The sequence below is a fragment of the Loxodonta africana genome, chromosome 3, assembly GCF_030014295.1.
Source record: "Loxodonta africana isolate mLoxAfr1 chromosome 3, mLoxAfr1.hap2, whole genome shotgun sequence".
NCBI classification, from domain to species: domain Eukaryota; kingdom Metazoa; phylum Chordata; class Mammalia; order Proboscidea; family Elephantidae; genus Loxodonta; species Loxodonta africana.
In genome coordinates, this window is record NC_087344.1 from 1,049,746 (window position 1) to 1,062,211 (window position 12,466).

Below are 12,466 nucleotides of genomic sequence, written 5' to 3' on the forward strand. Positions count from 1 at the left end.
CACTATTGCAACTTGAGGTTTGAATTTTTATCTTCAGTTCTTTCAGCTTGAGAAATGCTGAGCATGTTCTTCCTTTTTGGTTTTGTATCTCCAGCTCTTTGCATGTGTCTTCACTTTGTCTTCTCAAGCCACCCTTTGAAATCTTCTGTTCAGCTCTTTTACTTCATCATTTTTTCCTTTTGTTTTAGCTACTTGATGTTTGAGAGCAAGTTTCAGAGTCTCTTCTGACATCCATTTAGGTCTTCTCTTTTTCTCCTGTCTTTTTAATGACCTCCTGCTTTCTTCAGTATGATGTCCTTGATGTCATTCCACAACTCGTCTGGTCTGCGGTCACTAGTGTTCAATGCATCAAATCTATTCTTGAGATGGTCTCTAAATTCAGGTGGGATATTCTCAAGGTCATACTTTGGCTGTTGTGGACTTGTTCAAATTTTCTTCAGTTTCAGCTTGAACTTGCATATGAGCAATTGTTGGTCTGTTCACAGTCAGCCCCTGGCCTTGTTCTGACTGATGACATTGAGCTTTTCTGTCATCTCTTTCCACAGATGTAGTCGATTTGATTCCTGTGTGTTCCATCTGGTGAGGTGTATGTGTATAGTCACCGTTTATGTTGTTGAAAGAAGGTATTTGCAATGAAGAGGTCGTTGGTCTTGCACAATTCTATCATTCGATCTCCGGCATTGTTTCTATCACCAAGGCCATATTGTCCAACTACTCATCCTTCTTCTTTGTTTCCAACTTTCGCATTCCAATCACCAGTAATTATCAATGCATCTTGATTGCATGTTTGATCAATTTCAGACTGCAGCAGCTGATAAAAGTCTCCTATTTCTTCATCCTTGGCCTTAGTGGCTGGTACGTAAATTTGAATAATAGTTGTATTAACTGGTCTTCCTGGTAGGCATATAGATATTATCCTATCACTGACAGTGTTGTACTTCAGGATAGATCTTGAAGTGTTCTTTTTGATGATGAACACAACACCATCCCTCTTCAAGTTGTCTTTCCCAGTGTCATAGACCATATAATTGTCTAATTCAAAATGCCCAATGCCAGTCCACTTCAGCTCACTAATGCCTAGGATATCGATCTTTATGCATTCCATTTCATTTTTGACGATATCCAGTTTTCCTAGATTCATACATTGTACATTCCAGGTTCCAATTATTAATGGATGTTCGCAGCTGTTTCTTCTCATTTTGAGTCATGCCATATCAGCATATGGGATTTTAGAGAAATATAAAAACATACAAAAAACCTTCTGTGTGTGGCCAGGCTGTGCATGGTGACCGAGGTTCCAGCAGGCTGCGAGGCTCAGGGCAGCCTTGTTTCTCTGCTTTTTTTTTTCTCCAAAGCCTACAGCAGGAGGTATTCCCAGGTGGTCTCCCATCCAAGTACAACCAGGCTCCACCCTACTTAGCTTACCAGATCAGATGTTCAGGGTTGCATGGCTGTGTTGTTGTTGTCTTGTTGATTCAAACTTATAGCGATTCTATAGGATGGAGTAGAACTGCCCCATAGGGTTTCCTAAGCTGTAATCTTTATGGGGATCCTTGGTGGCGCAGTGGCTAAGAGCCTGGCTGCTAACCAGAAGGTCGGCAACTCCAATCCACCAGTCACTCCTCGGAAACCCTGTGAGGCAGTTCTTCTCTGTCCTATAGGGTTGTTATGAGCTGGAATCAACTTGATGGCAATGGGCTTTTTTTTTGTGGCGCAGTTGTTAAGCTCTCAGCTGTTAACCAAAAGACTTTGGCTGTGTTAACCTATCGGCTGCTGTATGAGAGAAGGATGTGGCAGTGTGCTTGCATTAAGATTACAGCCTTGCAGACACCATCGGGCAGCTCTCCTGTGTCCTGTGGGGCTGCTATGAGTTGGAATTGACTCAACAGCAATAAGTTTGTTTTAGTGTTAATCTTTATGGGAGCAGGTTGCCAGGTCTTTCTTCTGAGGAGTAGCTGGGTGGGTTCAACCACTGACCTTTTGGTTAGTAGCTGAGCACTTGACTGCTGTGCCCCCAGGGCCATAGACTCTGCGTTTTTCTGTTTTGGCTGAAGGTGTTCTGTTCAGGAAAGGCCTCGCTATCTCTGGCCTGTGGCACAGGGGCCCCCAAATGGGACTTAGCCTCTTCTGTGGTTTCTGGAAGCTGTCGTGACTCCCCATCTGTTCTGTCTTTGTCTCCCGGCCGTGTCCCTTGTCTGGGTCTCTGCGGGTCCCCACCTCACACAGGCCCTCTCCCTCCACTCCCAAACTGCAACCATTTCTCATGCAGAGCCATTTAGCTGTCTCTTTGTGGACCCCTTTCATCTTCTGTCCTCAGGGCCTGCCGTCTGTCCCCTAGTACTAATTAAGGTATTTTCTAAACAAGCCCAGTTATGTCTCAAAAATGAATTCCAGTGCCAGCTGTTAAAATGAATTTTTTTCTCATCCTCGACAATTCCATAATAAATGGCATGTAGTCTCCATCTGCAGGAGGCCAGTGTCAAGGGGAAAGAGAAATGTGGAGACCAGTAATTACACTGCAAGGTAAAAAGGGTCACGTATCCGTGAGGCCCAGCCAGGGAAGGCTGCCGTAACAAACAGCCCCACAAGCTCGGTGACAGGAAACCATGAAGGACTATTTCTCTTGCACATGAGCTGTACTGGGCTGCTTGCTGTTGTTGTTAGGTGCTGTCAAGTAGATTCCAGCTCATAGCAACCCCGTGTGACAGAGTAGAACTGCCCCAAGGGTTTCCTAGGCTGTAATCTTTATGGAAATTACTTAACCATCGTACCACCGGGGCTCCTTCTGGGTTGAATCAAAAAACCAAAAACGAAACCCGTTGCTACTGAGTTGATTCTGACTCATAGGACAGAGCAGATCTGCCCTGTAGGGTTCCCAAGGAGCTGCTGGTGGATCGAAGCTGTTGACCTTTTGGTTACCAGGTGAGCTCTTAACCACTGCTCCACCAGGGATCCTCTCTGTTGAATAGTATCCTCCAAAATTCATGTCCACCCAAAACCTCAAACATTACCTTTTTTGGAAATAGACTCTTTGGAGATGAAATTAGTTAAGATGAGGTTCTACTGGATTAAGGCGGCCCTTAATCCCACATGAAAATAAACAGTTTCTCTCAAGGTCACTCCATCTCGTGGTGACCCCACGTGCATCAGAGTAGAAATGTGCTCTGTAGGGTTTTTAGTCACTGACTTTTCTGAAGTAGGTCTCCAGGTCTTTCTTACAAGCACCCTCTGGGTGGCCTTGAACCACCAACCTTTTTGTTAGCATTTGAGCAGTTAATTGTTTGCACCACCCAGGGACTCCAATCCAACATGACTGGGGTCTTTATAAGAAAAGGAGAAGAGACACAGATACAGAGAAGACCATGTGCAATGGAGGCAGAAATTGGAGTGATGCGTCTACAAGCCAAGAAACACCAAGGATCACCGGCAACTACCAGAAGCTGGGAGAGAGGCATGGAACAGCTTCTCCCTCAAAGATTCCAGAAGGAACCAACCCTGCTGACACCTTGATTTTAGGCATCTGGCTTCCACTACTGTGAGAGAATAAACGTCTGTCGTTTCATGGATGGGTTTGTAAACAGCCACGTTGTTGCTGCGTCTGGTTGAGTCGATTCTGACTTACAGCGACCCCATGTGACGGAGTAGTGCTGCTCCATAGTGTTTTGGTTTTTTCAAAAATTTTAGGTGAAAGTTTACAGTTTAAATTAGTTTCTCATTCAAAAATGTATATACCTGTTGTTTTCTGTCGTTGCAATCCCCACAATGTGTCAGCACTCTCCCCCTTTTCCTTTCCACCTGAGGTTCCCTATGTTCATTTGTCCAGTTTGCTTGTCCTTTCCTGCCTTCTCATCTTGCTTTCGGGCAGGAGTTGCCCATTTGGTCTCATACTTGATTGAACTAAGAAGCATATTCCTCATGTGTGTTACTTTTGTTTTATCGGCCTGTCTAATCTTTGTCTGAAAAGTGGGCTTCAGGAGTGGTTTCAGTTCTGAGTTAGCAGGGTATCCTGGGGCCATAGTCTTGGAGGTTCCTCCAATCTCTGTCAGACCAGTAATTCTCGTCTTTTTTTGTGAATTTGAATTTTGTTCTGTGTTCTTCTCCCATTCTGTCCGGAACCCTCTATTGTGATCCCTGTCAGATTAGTTGGTGGTGGTAGCCAGGCACCATCTAGTTCTTCTGGGTTCAGGCTGGTGGATTCTCTGGTTCATGTGGTCCTTTAGTCCTTGGGGCTAATATTTTCCTTGTGTCTTTGGTTTTTTTCATTCTCCTTTGCTCCAGACAGGAAGGGACAAATAGACGTATCTTAGATGGCTGCTCACAAGCTTTTAAGACCCTAGATGCTGCACATCAAATTATGTTGTAGAACATTTTCTTTATGAACTGTGTTGTGCCAGTTGAACTAGATGTCCCCCAAGACTCTGGTCCCCAGCCTTCACCCCCAGCAACCTGGTCCCTCAAGTTGTTTGGATGTGTCTAGGAAGCTTCCAGGATTTTTCCTTGGTCAAGTTGTGCTGGCTTCCCCTGTATTGTGTGTCGTCTCTCCCTTCACCAAAGTTGACACTTGTCTACTATCTAGTGATTTCCCCTCCTAATAGGGTTTTTAATGGCTGTGACGTTTTCAAGCAGATCGCTAGGGCTGTCTTCTGAGGCACCTCTGGGTGGGTTTGAACTGCCAATCTTCCAGGTAGTAGTCAAGCGTCCCAGAGGCAGGAAGGAAAGAGAAAGAGGTGAAATGCATGCTGGCCTCAGCATTTTGCTCAAATTTCATTAGCCAGAGCAGGTCACGTGGCTACCTCTGTGTTTAGTAAGGCAGGAAGTCCAGCATCATCACGCTCAGCGTAGAACAGAAAGAGCTAAATAGATGGAAAGCCTGTTATGGATTGAATTCTGTCCCCTAAAAAGGTATGTTGACGTCCTGATCCCCGGGACCTGTGAACTTGACCTATTTTCATAATGGGGTCTTTGAAGATGTTAAGATTAGTTAAATTAACATGAGACGTGAGGCGCTGGCGGAGCAATGGTTGAGAGCTCGGCTGCTAAGTGAAATCTCCGTGGGAGAAAGACCTAGTGATCTGTTCCCATAAAGATTACAGCCCAGGAAACTCTATGGGACACTTCTACTCTGTCATATAGCCCTGGTGGCTCAGTGGGCAAGCCCTCAGCTGCTAACCAAGAGGTTGGCGGTTTGAACCCACCAGCTACTCCATGGGAGAAAGATGTGGCAGTCTGCTTCCGTAAGGATTACAGACTGGGAAACCCTATGGGGCAGTTCTCTGTCCTACAGTGTTGCGAGTCAGAATCGAGTCAACAGCAGCAGGTTTGGTTTTTGGGTTTTGATAAGTCGGAATTGACTTAAGGCCACCACCACCAACATACCAAAGTAGGATAGGCCTTAATCCCACGTGACTGGTGTCCTGATAAAAGAGGAGAGACAGAGCGACAGATAGAGGGAAGGTGGCCCTGTGACCATGGAGGAAATGCTGCAACTCCAAGCCAAGAAAGAGACTCCCTGAAGCTGAAAGAGACAAAAAAAGATCCTACTGAGAGTCTTTGAAGCGAGCACAACCCTGCTGACATCCTGAATTTGGACTTCTGGCCTCTAGAACTGAGAGACAATAAATTTCTGTTTTTCAAAGTTCAACTCACTTTGTGGTACAGTGCAACCTGAGAGCCGGAACACGACGGGACTGCCTTGTTTTTTTCCAGGTCTTGCAAGCTTTCTGCCTTTGACTGGGTGCAGCCTTACCAGTTTTCTGTCACTCGTGTTAGTGGGAAATTTTTGAGTTTTTCTTCTCTGACAGGTTTCTGCCTTACACCGGTTCTGACAGTTGAAGGTCTCACTGTGCTTTGTTAGGGCAGCTCCAGGAAATGCAGAGAGAAAGAAGACGAAGTGACAAAAAAAGTCATCAAGATAGAAAGTAAAAAAAAAAAAAACCTGAGTTTAAATAATCCAAGCTAGATTTGCAACCAGGAACCCAGACAGAGAGTAATATATGCATAATATAGATCTGTATATGTTTTAATTTGCACAGATAAGTATAAAGAAAAAAGTTCATACCCGTAATCCCCGCACTCTGAAATAACTGATGTTGATTTTTAGAATATTTTAACTGAGAACAAAACGTCAGCTCATTGTAGACATATGAGATGAATAACAGCTTCAAACCGGTCTGAACCGCTCCTGAGAATTTGCCTTTCCACCCTGATATCAGAATCTACATTTTAACAAATTCCCAGGTGATTCTTTTTTTGTGTGTGTGCTGTAGGTGAAAGTTTACAGAGCAAATTAGCTTATCATTAAACAATTAATATACAAATTGTTTTGCGACATTGGTTGCCAACCCTGCGACATGTCAACACTCTTCCCTTCTTTACCCCAGGTTCCCCATTTTCATTCGGCCAGTTTTCTTGTCCCTTCCTGACTTCTCGTCTTTGCTTTTGTCCTGGTGTGCCCATTTAGTCTTATATAAATGATTGGACTACGAAGCATATTCCTCATGTGTGTTAGTGTTTGTCCTATAGACCTGTCTAATCTTTGGCTGAACGGTGAACCTTGGGAAGGACTTCAATACGGAGTTAAAAGAGTATCCAAAGGCCATAATCTCAGGGTTTCTCCAGTCTTTGTCAGGCCAGCAGGTCTGGTCTTTTCTTTGTGAATGTGAATTTTGTTCTGCATTTTTCTCCTGCTCTGTCCAGGAAGCTCTATTGTGATCCCTGTCAGAGCAGTTGGTGGCGGTAGCCAGGCACCATCTAGTTGTGCTGGACTCAGTCTGGTGGAGGCCGTGGTAGCTGTGGTCCATTAGTGCTTTGGACTAATCTTTCTCTTGCATTCATTCTCCTTTGCTCCAGCCAGGATGGGACCAGTAGATGTACCTTACGTGGTTGCTCGAAGGCTTTGAAGACCCCAGACACTACTCACCACCGTTGGATGTAGAACATTTTCTTTATAAACTGCTATGCCAATTGATCTAGATGTTCCCCAAGACCATGGTCCCTAGCCCTCAGCCCAGTAACTCAGTTCCTCAGGATGTTTGGATATGTTTGTGAAGCTTCTATGACTTTGGTCAAGTTGTGCTGACTTCCCCAGTGTTGTGTACTGTCTTACCCTTCATCAGTGTTATCAGTAATCTATTGTCTATTTAGTGTTTTTCCCTCACCATCCCTCCCCTCCCTGGTAACCACCAAAGGTTGTTTCTTTCTGTGTATAAACCTTTTCTTGAGTTTTTATAATAGTGGTCTCATATACTATTTGTCCTTTTGTGGTTGACTTACTTCACTCAATGTAATGCCTTCCAGATTCATCCATGTTTTGAGATGCTTCACAGATTCATCGTTGTTCTTTATCATTGCATAATATTCCATTGCCCTCAATATGGATCACACCTCAACATAAAGACAATGAAAATCATCACAACTGGACCAATGAGCAACATCATGATAAACAGAGAAAAGATTGAAGTTGTCAAGGATTTCATTTTACTTGGATCCCCAGTCAACACCCATAGAAGCAGCAGTCAAGAAATCAAAAGACGCATTGCATTGGGCAAATCTGCTGCAAAGGACCTCTTCAAAGTGTTGAAGAGCAAAGATGTCACCTTGAAGACTAAGGTGCGCCTGACCCAAGCCATGGTGTTTTCAGTCACCTCATATGTATGCGAAAGCTGGACAATGAATAAAGAAGACTGAAGAAGAATTGATGCCTTTGAATTGTGTTGGTGAAGAATACTGAATATACCACGGACTGCCAAAAGAACAAACAAATCTGTCTTGGCAGACGTACAGCCAGAATGCTTCTTAGAAACGAAGATGGCGAGACTTCATTTCACGTTGAATTGACTCAACAGCACCTAACAACGACAGTATTCCATTTTGTGTGTGTACCATAGTTTGTTTATCCATTCATCTGTTGATGGGCACTTAGGTTGTTTCCATCTTTTTGCTATGGTGAACAATGCTGCAGTGAACATGGGTGTATATGTGTCTATTTGTGTGACAACTCTTATTTCTCTAAGATATATTCCTCAGAGTGGGATTGCTGGATCATGTGGTATTTCTATTTCTAGCTTTTTAAGGAAGTGCCGTATCATTTTCCAAAGTAGTTGTGGCATTTTACATTCCCACCAGCAGTGCATAAGAGTTGCAATCTCCCTGCACCATCTCCAATATTTGTTATTGTGTTTTTTCCATTAGTGTCGGTAATGTCTGGTGAGATGGTATCTCATTACAGTTTGGATTTTCGTTTCTCTAATGGCTAGTGATCGTAAGCATTTCCTCATGTGTCTGTCAGCGGCCTGAATGTCTTCTTTGGTAAAGTATCTGTTACCATCCTTTGCCCATTTTTTAATTGGACTGTTTGCCTGTTGTAAACCAAAAAAACAAAACAAAACAAAAAAAAACCCATTACCATCAAGTCAATTCTGACTTGACTCATAGCGACCCTATAGGACAAAGTAGAACTGCCCCATAGGGTTTCCAAGGAGCACCAGGTGGGTTCAAACTGCCAACCTTTTGGTTAGCAGCAGTAGCTCTTAACCCCTACGCCACCAGGGTTTGTTTGTTGTAGAGGTGTTGAGTTTTCTTATAGATTTTAGAGATTAGACCTTTGTCAGATATGTCCCAGGTGATTCTTGTGTATAATAAATTTGAGAATCTCTGCTCTCCTAGTAAGGAGCCCTTGTGGAGCAGTGGTTAAAGCAATCAACTGCTAACCAAAAGGTCGGTGGTTTGAAACCAGCAGCGACTCCTTGGGAGAAAAATATTGCAGTCTGCCTCCATAGAGATTTACAACCTTGGAAACCCTGTGGGGTCACTGAGTGGGAATCAACTTGATAGCGGTAGGTTTTGGCTCTACCAGCAGAGCCCTGGTGGCACAGGGTTTAAGAATTTGGCTGCTAACCCAAAGGTCGGCAGTTCAAATTCACCAGCCACTCCTTGGAAACCCTATGGGGCAGATCTACTCTGACCTATAGCGTTGCTGTGAGTTGGAATTGACTGGATGGCAATTGGTTTGGTTTTTTTTTTTTTGAGTGGTTTTCAGAATTGGTCCCTAACCAGCAGCATTAGCACCACCTGGGGACTTGTCAGAAATGCAAATTTTCAGTATGGGTAAGAACTGGAGGCCCCCTGGGCATACAGATAGGCACCGAGAAGGAAGTCTGGAGACCTATTGTATCACCTGCTCTCTTCTGTCAAAGAGATGTAATATTGTCCTCAGCTGGGACCATTCTGGCCTTTAAGATCAAGGTAGGATTGGCTTGAACTCCTAGACTACAACCTCTGCAGGCGCTGATGACCCTTCACTGGATTTCTGTGACTTCCAGAGGAAGAGGAAGGCTGGCCTGGCACTCGGTGTCCCCCCTGGGTGGCACAAAAAAGTTCATCACCCGACTACTAACCAAAAGGTTGGCTGTTCGACCCCACCCTGGGGCACTTGGGGAGAAAGGCCTGGCTATCTGCTCCCCAAAGGTCACAGCTTTGAAAACCCTATGGAGCCCCGTTCTACTTTGCGACACATGGGGTCTCCATGAGATGGAATTGACTCGATGGCAACTTGTTTGGGTTTTTTTTTTTTTTTGGATGTCTATCCTTTTTATCCTTTTACCTCCAGGCTGGAGTGAACGTAAGGGATACCATCTCTTTGCCTTCGTGCCTAGTAACCAAAAAACCAAACCAAGCCCTTTGCCGTCAAGTCGATACCCACTCATAGCACCGTATAGGACAGAGTGAGACTGCCCATAGGGTTTCCAAGGAGTAGCTGATGGATTCAGACTGCTGACCTTTTGGTTAACAGCTGAGCTCTTAACCACTGCGCCACCAGGGCTCCATGCCTAGTAAAGGCAAGGGCAGATCAAGGATGGTGGTGTGGCAGAGATTTTCCAGAAAGCTGGCTGGCTTATGATGACACACCACCCAGGCAACCACTTAAGAGTTCTAGGTTACCTCCTCTCCCTGGCCCCCGAGACCGTCTCAGAGTCCTAGCCTGCACTTTCTTCCTTCCCAAGACTCTCCACTACTCTCAGGGCAACGGCCCAAGCCCTGAGGGACTCCTGCTACCTTGGCCCTGCCCTCAGCATCTCCTCTTCATTCCTCTGACAACCTGGGCCTTCCTCAAGGTCTCTGCACAGATCCTGCAGCTTTAAAGTCCCTCAGCTCTGAAGGTTCTCTCCTAGCCCTTGCCCTTACTCAGACATCAGGTTTCAGGGTTAATGTTACTTACTTGATTCTTCCCAACACACACCTCAGACTATGTTAAGTCTGTCATTCTCATCGTTCTCTGCACTTCCCCTATGTCGTCACAACCATCTCACATACTGTACTTATTTGTGTGTTGTAATGATTAATGGGCTCTGCACCTCAACTTGCCTTGGGCAAGGGAGTTAACCTCCTTGTGTCTTGGTATCCTTGTCTGTAAATTGAGTGTGGCAGTCTGTTATACTGGGGGGTCCCCAATGAAGCACGTCCTCAGGTATTCATTGCCCTTGTATAATCCTCTCCCCTTAAATTTGACCTGGCACTGTGGCTTGCTTCAACCAAGAGAGTACAACAATGTGATGCTGTGCCAGTCTGAGCCGAAGGTTTACGAAGGACTAGCCGGTTCCACCGTTGCACTCTTGGGAGCCTTGTTTGGGCAGCCAAATAAGAAAGCCGGGTACTCTATTGGAGTGACCATCCGTCTCCAGCTGAGCCACCCACCAGCAAGACCAGCAGAAGAGCCATCCACCTGAGCCCAGCACAGACTGCAGAATTGTCAGTAAATAAAGTGTTTATTGATTTAGCCAATAAGCTTTTGGGGCAGTTTGTTAGGCAGTGATAACCAAAACAATGAAGACAATTACTATTCAAACCTCCTAGGGTTCTTGCATTAAGTAGGTGCATGATTCTAATGTGCTTATATTAGCACCAGTATAAAGTGATTAAACATTAGTTATTTTATTAAATGTCTTCCCAATTAGGCTCTGAGTTCCTAGTGCTGTTTTCCTCACCGTTGTATGTCCGATGTCTGTCACCAAGTAGCACTCAAGTATTTGTTGATAGAATGAATATATCTCCCAAACCATCGAGGTTCTCAGCTGAACTAAAAAGTCTACTTCTAAAGCAGCACAAACGACTGGCAGACTTGCTGAGAGGACACTTTTCAATAGGATCCATCCTGCTTGGCAGTCAGTCATGGTCTTAATTAAAAATTTCCCTTCTCTACTAGAAATATATCATAAACATTTCTTTCATGTTATTTATAACATTTTTAAAAATGGCTTCCATCATAGTTAACCAAACGTCTATCGTTGGACATTTAGGTGACTTCTGATTTTTTCCACAATAAAAATAATGGTGCAAAAAGCATCACAGCACATACATGTTTGTGCACATCTGATTATAGCCTCGTAATAAATCCCTGGACGTGGAAATTGCTGGGTGGGAGGGTCTGAATGTCTTCAAGGCATTCGACAGATAACATCAAGTTGCTTTTCAGAAAGGTACCAATTCCCACTCCCAGCAGGCCTGCACTAGAGACAAGCATTACTATTTCTTTCACCTTTGTTAATTTGATGACGGGTGAAAAAATGTATTAAGTTACTGAACCATGAACTCACTCTCACACACACACACCCCCTCCCTCGTGAGCCAGTCTGAACCAGAACGGAATCTATATTTTCCAAAATGATTGAACTGTAACATCAAAATAGCCTCTGAACGGTGTTTGAATCCATTCAAGCTCCTAATTAGGCCATAAGGGGACCACAGTGGAAACCCTGACCATACCTTGGCCTTGTTAACACTGTGCTACAACCACTGGCTTAAACAGGGGCAAACCTCCAGCCGTGTACCCATAAGGAGCCGTACAGGTGTCCACTGATGCTGCAGCCTCCCCGGCTCAGCTTTAAACCAGACAGTTCACCAGACAACGGGGAGGCTGGGGGTCCAGGAGACAAGGACGGGGCTGTCAGGCTGGGGGTCCAGGAGACAAGGACGGGGCTGTGAGGCCGGGAGTCCAGGAGACGAGGACGGGGCTGTCACCGGGTTTCGATGCTGCAGCCTCCCTGGCTCAGCTTTAAACCAGACAGTTCACCAGACAACGGGGAGACTGGGGGTCCAGGAAACAAGGACGGGGCTGTCAGACTGGGGGTCCAGGAGACAAGGACGGGGCTGTGAGGCCGGGGGCCCAGGAGACAAAGACGGGGCTGTCACTGGGTTTCGATGCTGCAGCCTCCCTGGCTCAGCTTTAAACCAGACAGTTCACCAGACAACAGGGAGACTGGGGGTCCAGGAGACAAGGACGGGGCTGTCAGACTGGGGGTCCAGGAGACAAGGACGGGGCTGTCAGACTGGGGGTCCAGGAGACAAGGACGGGGCTGTCAGACTGGGGGTCCAGGAGACAAGGACGGGGCTGTCAGACTGGGGGTCCAGGAGACAAGGACGGGGCTGTCAGACTGGGGGTCCAGGAGACAAGGACGGGGCTGTCAGACTG